The sequence below is a fragment of the Sapajus apella genome, unplaced genomic scaffold, assembly GCF_009761245.1.
Source record: "Sapajus apella isolate SASKATOON/1434 unplaced genomic scaffold, GSC_monkey_1.0 scaffold1, whole genome shotgun sequence".
In the NCBI taxonomy this organism is placed as follows: Eukaryota; Metazoa; Chordata; class Mammalia; order Primates; family Cebidae; genus Sapajus; species Sapajus apella.
This window is the reverse complement of record NW_022436941.1, coordinates 1,149,879-1,166,223: the sequence shown is the minus strand read 5'-3', so window position 1 is coordinate 1,166,223 and position 16,345 is coordinate 1,149,879. Positions and strand designations below refer to the sequence as shown.

The 16,345-nt window shown below is 42.3% G+C and overlaps 1 long non-coding RNA gene across 1 annotated transcript in view; it reads right to left on the bottom strand.

Moving 5' to 3' along the window:
- Positions 1-16,345, bottom strand: part of LOC116525813 — a 373,035-nt gene that overhangs the window by 182,488 nt on the left and 174,202 nt on the right. The window contains exon 2 of the long non-coding RNA XR_004257846.1: positions 6,801-6,910. This is a non-coding gene — a long non-coding RNA (uncharacterized LOC116525813). The remainder of the gene's footprint in view (positions 1-6,800; positions 6,911-16,345) is intronic.

The following is a 16,345-nucleotide window of genomic DNA, read 5'->3' as shown; positions in this document are numbered from 1 at the left end:
TCAGTTGCTGATGAGGAACTGTGCTCCCCTGTAGAGGGAGAGGCGTTCTGATTTTGGGTAGTCTCAGCATTTTTAGGCTGGTTTCTTCCCTTCGTTATAAATTTATCCATCTGTGGTCTTTATAATTGCCAACTTTCTAATTAGGTTTCTGACTAGATGGCCAACTTGTTGATTCCTAGCGCTGGAACCTGAGCAACCCACTGCGCCAGCTAAAACGGCGTTAAGATTGATGGTGCTTTTCTGCCTGGGAATCTCCAGTCTGGCTTCCTTCTTGAGTCCGTCCTTCAATCAGCTGAATAGGTCACTCTGCCTTCCCGGAGCTCCAAACATCGGCCGAAAGGGGACCCAGTCCCATTTACTCTGCACCAAGAACTGCTGCGACTCTTGTGACGAGCAAAACCACTGCGCCGGCCACAAGAGTCGTGCTGGCGACCCGTGGGGCTCCTCCGCTGGGAATCTCAGTCCGTGAGCAACAAAAATTCATCTGAAAGTGTGGCGTCCTCTTGTTCTCTGCACTTTCACTAGGAGCTACAATCCTGAGCTGCTAGTAATCAGCCATCTCGGATCTCTCTTCCTAATTTTTATATTTTTAGTAGAGACAGGGTTTTGCCAGATTGCCCAGACTGGTCTCAAACTCCTGACCTCAAGTGATCTGCCCTCCTCGGCCTTCCAAAGTGCTGGGATTACAGGTGTGAGCCACTGTGCCCAGCCCATCCATTAACCATTTATTGTCTATGATGACATTAGTCAGGGTCCAGTCAGGAGACAGAAACCACACCAATCATTTGAACAGGGGAACATTTTAATGGAAAGAATTGTTAACTAGTAAAAGGGATTAACTACTAAGAGGGGTAAAGCTCTCTCTAAAGAACATTGGAATAGCAGATGTAGGGAGTATCTACTATCATCAAGGCTGAGGAGGGTACTCAAGGAAGGAACCCACTTGAAAGAGGACAGCCTCTCAAGATGAGCTTCAGGCTGCATTTGAGACGTGGCCGTGGCCCACTAGATGGTGAAGAATTTCACTGAGGTGCTTCATTCCTACTAGAATGCTGGTGAAACTCTCTGGAAGCACTTGCTGGGGTGCCAGCAAAACTCTCCAGCAGGTGTGCACCAGCACATCTCCACAGGGAGCTGCCCAGAGGCCACTGTTCCATAGGAGCAAGAAGAAAAGTACAAGAACCCCAAAGAAATGCCCCTTCTTCTGATAGTGTCCCTCCGGCGCCCTCTACTGACAAACCTTACTTCAGGCAAGAGAGAGTGTGTGCACGGGAACTGCCCTTTATAAAACCAGCAGATCTTGTGAGACTTATTCACTATGATGAGAACAGCATAGAAAAGACCTGCCCCCATTATCCAATTACCTCTCACTGTCTCCTTTCCATGACACGTGGGAATTATGGGAGCTACAATTCAAGATGAGATCTGGGTGGGGACACATCCAAACTATATCATGGGGTCTCACCCTGTTGCCCAGGCTGGTCTTGAATTCCTGGGCTTAGGCAATCCTCCTGCCTCAGCCTTCCAAAGTGATGAAATTACAGGCATGAGCCACCACACCCAGCCTAATTATTTAGCTAGCTCTAAAGGATTATTCCTGCTTCAGAACCTCTCACAGGGTAAGCGGAGGCCTCTACTGGGAATGTCCCAAATTCTCCCTCTGCCGTGTTTCTTTCACTTCCTTCTCTTCCACAGGTGCTCTAAGAACACTCTATAATAAAGTTCCCATGTGCTAATCTGCATCTCAGAGTCTGCTTCCCAGGGAATCTATCCTGTGGCAATACCTGCCCAGGACGCTACTGAACTGTTCTGAGTAGGGTAACAGGCATGGTTCCCTGCAGTCCTGTGACTGCCAAGTCTCTGGGCATCTGAAGTGAACACTCTAAGTCTACAAAGTTCCAGCCTATTTCCTGTCTGCAATCTATATGGATGATCCTCAATAAAACCTCAACCTTCTTTCTAATCACCTGTCCTGATGTTACTTGGGAGGGACACTTGTTAAATCACTAGGTTTCTCATTCAATCACATGTCCATTCTTTCAACAAATATTTCTTAAGACCTAAATATGCATTAGGTCTGGTGGGTGCAAGGGTGCACAGAAAACCTCTCCTGGAGCTTACACTTCATAAAGGGAGACAGATACTGATGAACACATCATTTTTCAAATTTCAGTCATTCGCATACTGCTTCCAAAATTTTTGCCATACAGGTATTGATTGACTTACGACCTATGCAACTTACGACCATTTGACTTTATGACCACAATCGCTAGCCACGACTGCTCCGCGTCTGGCAGCACAAACGTTGCCCAGCTGGGCGTACGACAGTGCAGACCAGCTTCCGGCAGCACTACCATCTCCGCGTGCACCATTTCAACTGTTATCCCAGACTCGGTACAGCAATTTGTGTTTTGTGTCTTGCATATTTTTCATCAAACCCCTCCCAATAAACTTGTACATTTCGAAGCAATGGACCCAAACATGGAACGATTTGCAAGGACTGAACGGATGGCGCACGATGTGTTTCGTCCATATCGTGAAATTTATGACGAAAAAAAGAAACATACAATTGAGACAAATCTCACCATGTTTATGAAAAAACCAACTCCAGTAACCCCAACTGCTGCCTCAGATGACGACATCGACGATCCGCAGCCAAGCACCAGCGGCCAATAAAATGTTTCGTACATGTTTATATATTTTGATATGCTTTGCAATTGGGAAAATGTTTCCTATGGTATTTTTTACACCTGTATTTTGTATTTTTGTATGCACCTGTATTTTGTAATTTTGTATGTTTTGCAAATATTAAACCAGTTGTACTGGTAATGCAGTGTTTTACTTAAACCTGACGAATGTAAAAATAAGAAACAAAATGGTGTAGAGATGATACAAATGGCATAAAATGAACAAAGAAAATTATGATATATAACAATAATGAAAGAAAATTATGATAAAATGTGACTTAAAGATTTTTATAACATCATTTCACAGTACTGTACAGCTAGTGCTCGACTTATGACCACAATTGGTTCCGACAGACTGGTGGTAACACTATTTGGTCGTAAGTGGAGTAGGCTATATGTACAGTACTGTGAAATGATGTTATAAAAATCTTTGTCACATTTTATCATAATTTTCTTTAATTATGTCATCTGAGGCAGCAGTTGGGCAGTAGAAGCCACTGATAGAAGAGGGAAGCTAGTAGACTCCATTCTCCACCATCTGCAGACAATCAAGTAGAAGCCACATATACGCAATTCTCCTATCTTCCTACAGCTGAATTATAACACTTCCCTAGACCTTCTGCCAAAGGAAACAAATCATCAGTATCAGCATGCATGTTTCTGGCCTGGATTCAAATCTGAAACTCTGAAATATATTTCAGACTTGAAACTGTGGAAGCTGAAGTTATATTTGCTAAATACTTTGATCTCTCATGGAGGCTTTTATGCATTCCATCCAGCAGGTGGAGTAGAGGAAAATGCTTTTTATTCCCAACAGATTCCCTTAAACCCAAGAGGAAAAATAAGATTTGCCAGCATGGCTGAGGGTGCGAGTTAGAACAGGGAAGCAGTAATTCTGTTCTGTATTTGAGTCTCATTCATATTGAAAACATGAAGTAATTAGCTTCTTATTACTGTACTTCCAGAGATTCTGAATTTGATGTTTCTGTCCAAGTTTGGGTAGCTATGCTACTTTTCAGTCCAAAAACAAATGAAGCAGCTTAAAAAGAATCATACAACCAAAACCCACATCTTTTACAAGCTGCAAAAACAGAAAGACAACTTGGAAACTTTTCAGAGATGGTGCAAGTTTCATGGTTCAGGGACAAGAGAGGGGAGATTAGCTGGCCGGAGGCAATGTCTTAAACTGGGTATGAAAATAGGTAACATACATACATTTTTATAGATCTAAGGAGGAAAACTCAACAGCCCACATTACTTTTCAGAAACTAGTTCCTTAAAGTCCAAAGGTCAAATAGTGATCCCATGGAAAGAAGAGAGAAACCAAAGAGATATAAAGTGAATAGAGACAGAATATTATTGGTACTCCAGGTTCTATAAGAAACATGACTGACTGTTTATAATAACCACTCTGAATTGATCTCATTCCTTTTTCTAATAGGCATGGGACCAGGTGCAGTGGCTCACACCTGTAATCCCAGAACTTAGGGAGGCTGAGGCAGGTGGATCCTGACTTGAGGTCAGGAGTTTGAGACCAGCCTGGCTAACATGGCAAAACCCCATCTCTACTAAAAATACAAAAATTAGCCAGGCATGGTGGTGCATGCCTGTAATACCAGCTATTTGGGAGGCTGAGGCACAAGAATTATCTGAACCTGGGAGGCAGAGGTTGCAGTGAGCTGAGATCGCGCCACTGTACTCCAGTATGGGTGACAGAGTGACAGTCCATCTCAGAAAAAATAATAATAATAATACAATAAAATAAACGTTTAAAAGGCATGGAGATCTGCCTTCCTGACAACCAAACAAGAAAGTAGTTTCTGAATTCCTAGTATGGAAGACGGGATTGTAACCGACACCAGAGAATCCAGAGAACAAAAAACCTACACTATTGAGAGGTTCACACAATGTAGCTAGAGATTGTGATATACAAACAAATCATTAAAACGCAACTTAGGAGAGCACTAAGAGGAGTACAGACTAGATGCCGCCAGAACACAGGTAGGAGGAAAAATTCTTCCCAGAGGAGTTAGCGAAGACTTCCCAGAGGAGTAACATTTCAGCTGTGTCACAAGAGATAAGCAGACACTATGGTTTGTATGCTTGCATGTCCCCAACATTCATCTGTTGAAACGGAATCATCAATGTGATAGTGTTGGGAGGTAGGGCCTTGGGGAGGTGATTGGCCAATGGAATTGGTGCCCTTCTAAAAGAGGCCTGATGGATCTGCCTTGTCTCTTCCACTATGTGAGGACAAAGCCAGAAGGAGCCATGAACCACTTTCTATGAACCAGAAAGTGGGCCTTGCAAGACACCAAATCTGCTGGTGCTGTGATCTTGAACAGCCCAGCTTCCAGAAGTGTGAACAATCAATCTCTGTTGTTTATATGCTATTTAGTCTGTGGCACTTTTTTACAGCAGGCCAGACAGACTAAGACAGCAGGTGTCTACCAGGTGGGGAAGTGGGAAAAGGAAACAGGGCCCTGGAGTCCCACCTCACTCATGGACTAGATACCACAGGGTCACGTGTGACAGGGGGCCACACGTGGCCAAAGTCACCCCTGACAAGCCTTCAGGGAGACAGATGTACCATCGTGGGGCAAATCCAACATGGCCGTTCCTTCCACCCACATGGAAGCAGATCATATATCACTGCTACTTCAGCTGAGCACCAGAGGAAGTCACCGGCATGTGCTTGGGGGCCACATCCTAGGAATATAATGAATAATTAAGCACCCTTAACCAAGAAGTGCTCCTGGTACGACAGACCCAGAAAACTGGGACAACGGCAGACTCCTGCCTCACCGCTCACTGCTCTGGAAGCACGAATGCAAGGAGTGGAATGATGAGCAGATCACCCACACTATTAACTGCGACTTTTTCTTTTCTCTCTCCTGAGTAAGGAAAGTTTCTTTCCAGTGAGTTAACTATGTGTGTTTGATGTCACTTTCCTGCCAAGTAAAGGGCACAAGCTCTAGAGTCCTCTAACACCACCACTGTATTTGTTATTTCTCTAAGACTTGGTCTCCCTATCTGTAATATAGGGAGAAGAGCATAACCTTTTTCACATGGTTGTCATGAGGATTCAGTGAACTTTAGCCATATGGATTGCACAGAAACACTGCAAGGCACAGGGCAAGTGGTCCATGAATATTTACTATTACTGCTATTATTATGACTCCAGTAAGAGGAGACAGCACAGGTTTGGTCACAAGTGCAAATGAGAACAGCAGGTTTAAAGAATGTTGAGCAGCATCATGTGAAGCTGGTAAAGGAAGAAAATTACTTCACAAATCTGGGGAATTTTCGAAGGTTCTTTATTGCAGAGTTCCACTCTGCCTTTGGGCAAGAAGGAACCAGTGGAGATTTTAAGCAGTTTAGTCATAACTTGACATTTTGATTAAACTGAGACAGCTCTAGCTGCAGCGTGGAAAGGATGGGAAAACCAGTCAGGAGGCTCCTGCAGGAGCTTGGTCTTGAGATAAGGAGAAAATAAATTGGCCAGGTACAGTGACGAATGCATGTAATCCCAGCACTTTGGGAGGCCAAGGCAGGAGGATCACATGAGGTCAGGAGTTTGAGACCAGCCTGGCCAAGACGGTGAAACCTCAATGTCTACCAAAACCACAAAACTTAGCTGGGCAGGGTGGCATGTGCCTGTAATCCCAGCTACTCAGGAGGCTGAGGCACAAGAATCAATTGAACCCAGGAGGCGGATGTTGTAGTGAGCTGAGATCATGCCACTGCACCCCTCCATCCTGGGGAAAAGAACAAGATTCTATCACAAAAAAAAAAAAAAAAGAGATAAGAAAACGAATTGACAGTGATGATGATGACAACGATGATGAGATGATAATGATGATAATGATCTTAGTGTGGGTACCCCAAAAACAGACCCCGAGAGCATTACTTGGGTGCAGGTTGAGAGGAAAATCCAAGAAGCACAAGTTGAAGGAGGAGAAAGTCATACGTGGAAGGAAGAAGGGCCAACAAAGGGCAGATTTTTGAACAGGCCACTGCTGTAGAAAACTGGCCTCAATTCCGGCGCGGGGCTCTGAGGGATTGTGGAGGAAACACCTCAGAATTGCCCAGCAGGGAAGCTGGGGTACTTACCCACTGATTTCCATCCTCTGGTTGAGGGTTTCTACTAGAGGTGTAAATCCCAGCACTTCTGAGCTGCTCTGCCTCTGGAATGACAAGCTCCTGGAGCACCCGAGGAAGTCCTTGGGGAGAGAAAGAGAGAGAGGTGGGCTTTGACTTGGGAAGCTTTGGGTTAAATTGGGAACTGTCCTTCAGGGCTGCATGCGAGCTCAGAAGTGGCTGACCAGGTGGGTGGTGAGGAGGGGGAAGAGGAGTAATTGTAGCAGGCAACCTTTACTTAGTGGTTCCCATGGGCCAGGCATGGTGCTCAGCACTTCAGATAAATGCATGATCACCGTCTACCTTTACAACCCTCAGGAGAAGATACTGATGATGCTATTGGTATCTTCATCTTAAAGATGGAGAAACGGAAGCACCAAGAGGTTATATGATATACCCAAAATCACACAGCAAGTGAGTGATGACACCCGTACTTGAGCTCAAGTATTTCAACTACGAGGTCCATACCTTCCATCGCTACTCTATACTACCTCAGAGAGAATGGCAACGTGCTGGGAAGAAGAGATGAATCTGAGAACAATTTAGGATAGTACTGTCCAACAGAATTTTCCACGCTGATGGACATGCTATCTGTGCTGAGCAGAATGATACTCATTAGCCACATGTGGCTCTTGAGCACTTGGAAATGTGAATTGTGTGACTGAATAATTGAAACTTGAATTTTATGTAATTTTAATTTTAAATGTAAATAGCAATGCATTGACTAGATCAACATTCACGTTAACAGTTAGTTGCATAAAGACCATACAAATGATTGTGTCTCTTTTCTTATATCAGTGTCTGGTTTTTATTTCCTCCATTTTCAACCTATTCATCATTAATTCAGCCCCAAACTCTCTGGTAAATCTCTAAAAAGCCTCTCAGTACAGTCAACTACTTTGCTTATCAGTTCAACTTTTCACTGCAATATCTGTTGTGAAGCCCTTCAATCTCTTTCTCCAATTCATGAGGCTGTTCTCGGGGCTTTCTGCACAGCAGTCACCCTATGGCTTCCCTCCATGATTTTCCTGGGGTCCCTTATAACTCTCTCCGGTTTTGGACTGACTGTTGCAGGATCCCATGGAATCCTCTTTCTTGATTTATTCTTCGCTCACCTACCCATCTTTTAAAATATCCTCCCATAGCTTTTATACAAATGGTACACCGAAAGTCCCTTTTTAAAAGGCACTTGTGCCTGAAAATGTCTTCATTCCAACCTCTTACTTGGGTGACAGTCTGGCTGGGTATGGAAATTTCAGTTGGAAATTATTCTCCCTCAGAAACATGAAGGGATTGTTCTTTTGTTCCCTAAGAGTAGAATATTGATATGAAGAAGTGTGACATCATTCTAATTTCTTATCAATTATATGGCACGACTTCTTTTCCTCTGGAAGTTTTCAGTATCTACTTTGCCTCCAGTATTTGAAATGTTTTAACAGTGAGTCTTAGTGTGGATCTTTTTATTCACTGTGTTGAGTTTGTGGTGGGCCCTTCCAATCTGGAAATGTATGTCCTCTCATTCTAGGAAATTCTCTGGTGAATTTTTTTTTTTTTTTTTTTTTTTGAGACAGAGTCTCACTCTGTCACCCAAGCTGGAGTGCAATAGCATGATCTCTGCTCACTGCAACCTCTACCTCCTGGGTTCAAGCAGTTCTCCTGCCTCAACTTCCCGAGTAGCTGGGACTACAGATGCCTGCCATGACATGTGGCTAATTTTTGTATTTTTTAGTAGAGATGAGGTTTCACCATATTTGCCAGGCTGGTCTCAAATTCCTGACCTTGTGATCCACCCACCTCGGCCTCCCAAAATGCTGGGATTACAGGCATGAGCCACCGCACCCAGCCCTCTGGTGAAATTTTTTGGATAACTGTCTCCTATCCACTTATTCAGCATCCCCTGCCAACCCGGCTCTGCTATTAGCAGAAGCTTGACTTCCTGATTTGAGCCTTTAATATTCTTTTTTTTCTATCTCTCTCTTATTTTTCATCTTTTTTTTTCTTGTCATATTCTCTGGAACATTTCTTATACATCTTTTAAATTAAGGAAGAATTAAAAGATGTAATAATTAAATGAATGCTTAGTCTTTGACGAACTTGATTTGCAAAAAAAAACAACTATGAAAGACAATTTTGAAAAAATTAGAGGAATGTAAATATGAAATGGGTATTAAAAGACACTTAAAAATTATTGAGGATTTATTGAAGGATAACAGGGAATTATTATTAATTTGTATAGTGATTAATTTTACATGTCACTGTGGCTAGGCCATAGTCCCCCAATATTTGTCAAATATTATTCTAGATATTTCTGTAAAGATATCTCCTATATGAGGATAACACTTAATTAGACTTTGAGTGAAGCAGATTCTTCTCCATAATGTGGGTAGGCCTCATCCAATCAGCTGAAGGCCTGAGTAGGTAAGACTGACCTCCCTTGAGGAGGAAGGAATTATGCCAGCAGACAGCCTTGACACTCAAACTATAACATCAGCTCTTCCTTTAGGTATTTTTTTACTTATTTATTTTGAGATGGGAGTCTCACTTTGTCTCCCAGCTGGAGTGCAGTGGCATGATCATAGCTCAATAACCTCAAATTCCTGTCCTCAAGGGATTCACCCACCTCAGGCTCCTGAGTAGCTGGGACTATAGGCATGTACTACCATGCTCTTACTTGAGTTTTCAGCCTGCCAGCATACCCTGCAGTACGATGGACTTGCCAGCCTCCACAATCATGTAAGCCAATTCCTTAAAATAAATATATCTAACTATCTATACACATAGGCACATACACACACACATATACACACATCCTCTATTGGTTCTGGTTCTCTGGAAAACTCTAATATAAGTTGTTAGGCAGTAGGTGTATGAGTGTTTGTTTATTTATTTATTTATTTATTTTTGAGATGGAATTTCACTCTTGTTACCAAGGCTGGAGTGCAATGTCGCAATCTAAGCTCACCACAACCTCCGCCTCCTGGGTTCAAGCAATTCTCCTGCCTCAGCTTCCCGAGTAGCTGGGACTACAGGCGTGCGCCACCATGCCCAGCTAATTTTTGTATTTTTAGTAGAGATGGGGTTTCACCTTGTTGACCAGGATGGTCTCGATCTCTTGACCTTGTGATCCACCCGCGTCAGCCTCCCAAAGTGCTGGGATTATAGGCGTGAGCCACCGCGCCCAGCTGAGTGTTTATTATACTATTATTTTTACTTTTGTTTTAAAATTCCCAAAGTAGAGAGTCAAATGAAACAGAAAAATTAAAAAAAATCATAGCAGTAAATAGGCAGTATTGGGGGTTCATTAGTCAAGTAGATGAGGTTTTTAAACTCCTCAGGGAGCAGGGGTAGGCAGAAAACCAGATCTTGAGCTGAAGGTAGGCAGGAATCTCAACTGAGACATCTGCTAACCAGGAGTTTCGAAGAACTACGCTCGTCAGTGAAGGGATGAATCCAAAAAATAGTCTATTCATTGGCCTAAGGATGTGGCTGTCTTCAGCCCTATAATCATGAGCCTGTCCTCAAGAAGATTTGGGCTACAAAGTTATACCTGCTTGGTCTAGGAACCCTTAGCCTTAGAAATTAACATAAGAAAGAGGTCCACGCTGGGTGTGGTGGCTCATGCCTGTAATCCCAGCATTTTGGGAGGCAGAGGTGGGAGTATCACCTGAGGTCAGGAGTTCAAGACCAGCCTGGCAAACATGGAGAAACCCTGTCTTTAGTAAAAATACAAAATTAGCCAGGTGTGGTGACGGGTGTCTGCAGTCCCAGCCACTCAGGAGGCTGAGGCAGGAGAATTGCTTGAACCGGTGAGATGGAGGTTGCAGTGAGCCAAGATCATGCCATTGCACTCCAGCCTGGGCAACAAGAGTGAAACTCAATCTCAAACAAACAAACAAACAAAACAAAGAAAGAAAGGAAATGGCAAAGAAAAGAAAGAAAGAGATCCGTGATATTCCTGGGACACCAGATGAGAGCAAACAAAAGTCTCCCTGTAGACCTAAAGCCCTAAATCAAGATGCTTGGTGTTTCCATGTTTACTGCATCCCTGATCAATAGTTCATAATTCAAAAATTACTTATAAACAGTTAAATGAGAGAGAGTCAACACACACCAAATGGCATTTCTGAACATGCAAGAGCTTCAGGACATTGACTGGATACAGGCCATAAAATAAGCATCTTTAAAACGATCTGATATGTTTTTCAGAAAGGACCTGAAATTGAGAAATAAAAAGACTATCACAAACACTAGCAGGTTTAATTCAGAAAGTGACTAAATAAAACTTCAAATGAAAAATGAAGACACTGAAATAAAAAACCCAAGAGGCCGATAGCTTCCAGAAATGGCAGAGGATTGAAGTGGTTTTGAAATGTTCCTACTGATAACAATGATAAAAACAGGTTTGGGAATTTTTTTTTTTTTAAGAACAATTATTTAAAGACCCTGGAGAGAATCCAAAAGCAGATAGAAGCAGGAGACTTTACTCTTAGAAACTGCCACAGGAAGGAGTAGGAATTTCAAGTTTATATCTTCCTCACCTGAGGGTGATGAAAGACAGCCATGGAAAACCACAACCTTACCAGCTAAAGGTTCCACAGATTGGAGTACAAGGCTGAAAAGTAGCTAGAAGTCTACAGGAAAAGTACTGGCAGCATAAAAACCACAGAAGAAGTACAAACTCTGAAAATAAACTCTGTCCAAGTCTCTGGCCAAAAGCTAAACTACATATATGTGGTAAACGACTCTAAGGAACCTGGTGAAAAAGTGGACAGAAACCAGAGAGAAATCTACCCTTGAATACAAAGCTATGTGAATGTGCTGCCTTTTAAAAACAAACACACAGACTTAGTAAATTTCCTAACTATGCACAATTCAGGTGACAGAAAATTGAATCTTGCAGCCGTGAAATGTCAGAGACAGCCTAAAATCAGCCAAGTAGCTGGAAATCAAGAAGTGGGAACATCTATAAGCAAGAAAGGAACAAAGAGGGTGACTTCTGACTCTGCTGAAATCCCTGGCTAACTACCAAATTACAAAGAAACAGGGAAAACTCCCAAAGGGGCAGGCCGAAAAGCAGCAACGGGAAGCCATGAAAAGAGAGATACTGGCCGCTGTGTATCACAGGGGGACAAAGTTTGTGACTGGAAACTAAACAAATCCGTTGCCTACTAGAAAAAAAACTCAATAGTTCTCAGAAGAATACAACAGAATCTAGAGTTGCCATAATGTATTATCTATAAGGCCCAACCTTCAACCAGAAATTGCTATACATGCAAAGAAACATTAAAGTACACTCTATACTCAGAGAAAAAGGCAACCAATAGAAACTGATTCTGAGTGGCTCCAAATGTTGCATTTACCAGACAAAATCTTTAAAATAGATATTATAAATATGTTCAAAGAATTAAATGAAAAGGTGGTATACATTGAGTGAACAGCTTGGAACTCAGTGGAGAAATTAAAACTAAAACACATATAAAATTAGAAAGGGGGAAATTCTAGAGCTGAAAGGTACAAAATCTGACATTTTAAAAGTTCACTAGATGAGCTTAACTGAGTTGGGGATGGCAGAAGGAAGAATCAAGGAACATGATGATAATGCAACAGAAATGCCACATCCAAACAACAAAAAGAAGGAAAATTGAAGAAAAATGAGGGGAATCTTACAGATCTGGGGGAACAATATCCAAATGTTCAATATACATATGATGGTAATTCCGGAAGAAGAGGAGAAGGAAGAGAGTAGAAAAAAATATCTGAAGAAAGAATTGTTGAAAATTTCCCAAAAGGTCATAAGGAAAGTTTTAGGGGTGATAGAAATGTTCTGTATTTTGAGTGTAGTGGTGATTTCATGGGTATATATCAAAAGATATCTAATTGTACAATTTAAATAAGTGTGCTCCTGTTCACAATAGGAAAGACATGGAATCAACCTAAATGTCCATTAATGACAAACTGGATAAAGAAAATGTGGTACATATATACCATGGAATACTATGCAACTATAAAAAAGAATGAGACCAGTCTTTTGTGGGAACACGAATGGAGCTGGAGGCCATTATCCTCAGCAAACTAACAGAGGAACAGAAAACTAAATACAGGTATTGATTGACTTACGACCTATGCAACTTACAACCATTTGACTTTACAACCACAATCGCTAGCCACGACTGCTCTGCGTCTGGCAGCGCAAACGTTGCCCAGCTGGGCGTACAACAGTGCGGACCAGCTTCCGGCAGCACTACCATCTCCGTGTGCATATAGCCCACTCAACTTACAACCAAATCGTGTTACAACCAGTCTGTCGGGACCAATCGTGGTCGTAAGTCGAGCACTAGCTGTACCACATATTCTCACTTGTAAGTGGGAGCTAAATGATAAGAACTTATAAAGGAAGAAACAACAGACACTGAGGTCTACTTGAGGGTGGAAGGAAGGAGAGGAATAGAAAAGATAATTATTGGGTATGAGGTTTAATACCTGCGTGATGAAATAATCTGTACAACGAATCCCCATGACATGAGTTTACCTATGTAACAAATCTTCACATGTACCCTTGAACCTAAAATAAAAGTTAAAAAAAAAAAAAACTCAGGAAATAAAAGGAATAATAAATGTGATGATTTTGGACTTCACAAAATAAATAAACATTAATAAATAAAAATAAATAGGTATGCATTATTATTCTTGTTATTATTTTTGGAGACAGAGTCTTGCTCTGTCACCCAAGCTAGAGTGCAATGGCACAATCTGGGCTCACTGCAACCTCCGCCTCGTGGGTTCAAGCAATTCTCCTGCCTCAACCTCCTGAGTAGCTGGGATTATAGGCGCCCATCACCACACTCAGCTAATTTTTGTATTTTTAGTAGAGACGGGGGTTCGCCATGTTGGCCAGGCTGGTCTTGATCTCCTGCCTTCAGATGATCTGCCTGCCTCAGCCTCCCAAAGTGCTGGGATTACAGGCATGAACCACCATGCCCAGCCATATTATTGTACATAAACTCAATCTTGATAAAGTTGTTTTAAAAAGTAATGACATAAACTTCCCTCCTCCAGTAAAAAAAAAAAAAAAATACCTAATGTATGAGTTAAATATTATATTGAATGCATCTGAAGAGAACACAGAAAAAAGAAAAATCGATTTGCAGAAATTAGCCAGAATGCCATGTGCTGAGATAAATGAGTGGGACAGAGGCATGAAAAACAGAATGAGAGGAGGAGTAACCATAGGAAAGAAGCATGGAAATGTGGTGAGATGGTATATGGAGAGATTATCATGGCTGATTTTCCGGTTTTGAGGAAAGACAGGAATTCCGAGGTTCAGGAAGGACATGGAGTTCCCTACAGTACAAATAAAATTATATGCACATCTAGGCACAGCTTTGTGGGCATGAAGAATGCCACAGAGAATATCTTAAAAAACAGCTGAAGGAGACCAGGCATGGTGGCTCACGCCTGTAATCCCAGCACTTTGGGAAGCTGAGGTGGGTGGATAAAGAGGTCAGGAGTTCGAGACCAGCCTGGCCAACATGGTGAAACCCCATCTCTACTAAAAATACAAAAATTAGCCAGGCATGGTAGTGGGCACCTGTAATCCCAGCTCCCAGCTCCTTGGGAGGCTAAGGCAGAAGAATTGCTTGAACCTGGGAGGCAGAGGTTTCAGTGAGCCAAGACTGCGCCAACGTACTCCAGTCTGAGCAACAGAGCGGGACAGCATCTCAAAAAAAAAAAAAAAAAAAAAAAAAGTAGCCGGAGGAAAGAATGATGACCTCCACAGTGGCATTTCCAGTGGCAGCAGGCTTCTTAACACGATGACAGTGGCCAAGAGAGAACAGAATCTGGTCTTCAAGGAGCTGAGAGAAAATAACCATCAACCCCTGCTGTTGGTGCCTCATAACCAACTGCAGATCCATTTCTAAACTTCTGTTTTGAACCTTCTCATGACCTCTTCATTCCCAGCCATTAAAATAGGTTCAGTCTCTTAGGCTATTAAGGGATTTTATTTAAAGTAAACAGTGTTAATGTGTTCAGGGTGTTAATGACATAATACTGTGGCCTGCCAGTGTTGACCTAAGCCACTTTTATTGTAATATTACTAATATATGCACAAATATATAAAACTAGGTATAAACCTCATATGCTTATAGTTCTTACACAACTATTAAGGCCAAACAAATGTGTAAATATATATGTGATTTATTTATACATTAAAAACAAAGTTACAGTGTCAATAAAATCCAAAACATTGACATAAATGTGACAGAATGCACCATTTATCTGTTGATGGATGCTTGAGTTGTTTCCACAGACAAAATACCAGATTCTTAGAAACTAGAATCCTGCCATATACTTTTATGCTTTCTGTTTCACTGTGGGAGGCCAGCATAGTGGCTCAGAATGATGGGTCTGGAGTTAGACTGCCTGGGTTTAAATCCCATTGTGTAATTTGGGTAGGGACTGAACCTCTTAGTTTCTATCTACTCTCCTATAAAGTGGATATAGTAAGAATACTTACTCATGAGGAAGTTGTGAAGACTCAACGCAACAATACAAGAATAGCATTTAGCCCTGTGCCCAGGACACACAAAAGGCTTTGTAAGTTATTATTATATTGTTGCAATTACTCCTTTTTATTTTGAGACAGAGTCTCTCTCTGTCGCCCATGCTAGAGTGCAGTGGCGCAGATGATCTTGGCTGACTGCAACCTCCATCTCCCAGATTCAAGCAATTTTCCTGCCTCAGCCTCCTGAGTAGCTAGGATTATAGACGCCCACCACCACATCCAGCTAATTTTTTTATTTTTAGTAGAGAGATGGGGTTTCACCACGTTGGCCAGGCTGGTCTCGAACTCTTGAACTTGTGATCAGCCCGCCTCAGCCTCCCAAAGTGCTGGGTTGGCAGGTGTGAGCCACCGCCCCCAGCCTAATTACTCTTTTTAAATAATAAACCCATTTTAATCTCTGTTCCATTATTTTGAAAGGCTAACCAATTTAATGAGATTCTAAAATATAATGCCAAAAGATTAGTCAAGGAAAAATGGCTAATGAACTTAGGACCTACGAAGATGGCTCTGTGTTCACCTTCACCTACAATGAATAAAGTATCAACCACCAGGCTGTTTTGAGTGTGGAATGCCTCAGTTAGTGTGAGCCACTGATGACTTAGTTTTCACACTCTGTCTTCTCTTCAGTCTACCTTGCGATGGGGTAGTATCACGAGCCCCTGTGTGAGCACAAACTTCCGTGCAAACCTGGGAACTGAAAGAGTGTGGCAAGATGATCACCCAGTCATCATCCAGGTGATCCAGAATAGATTTACAGTCCTTTCTTCCTTTCAAAAGAAAACTGAAACATGCATAGACACACAGACACATCCACCCACACACTCACTACCCCCCCCCCCCCCCCCCCCCCCCCCCCCCCCCCCCCCTAGCACTCTCTCACACACAACAATGTATAGGTGGACTCTGGTTCTCTCTCTCTCTCTCTCTCTCTCTCTCTCTCTCTCTCTCTCTCTCT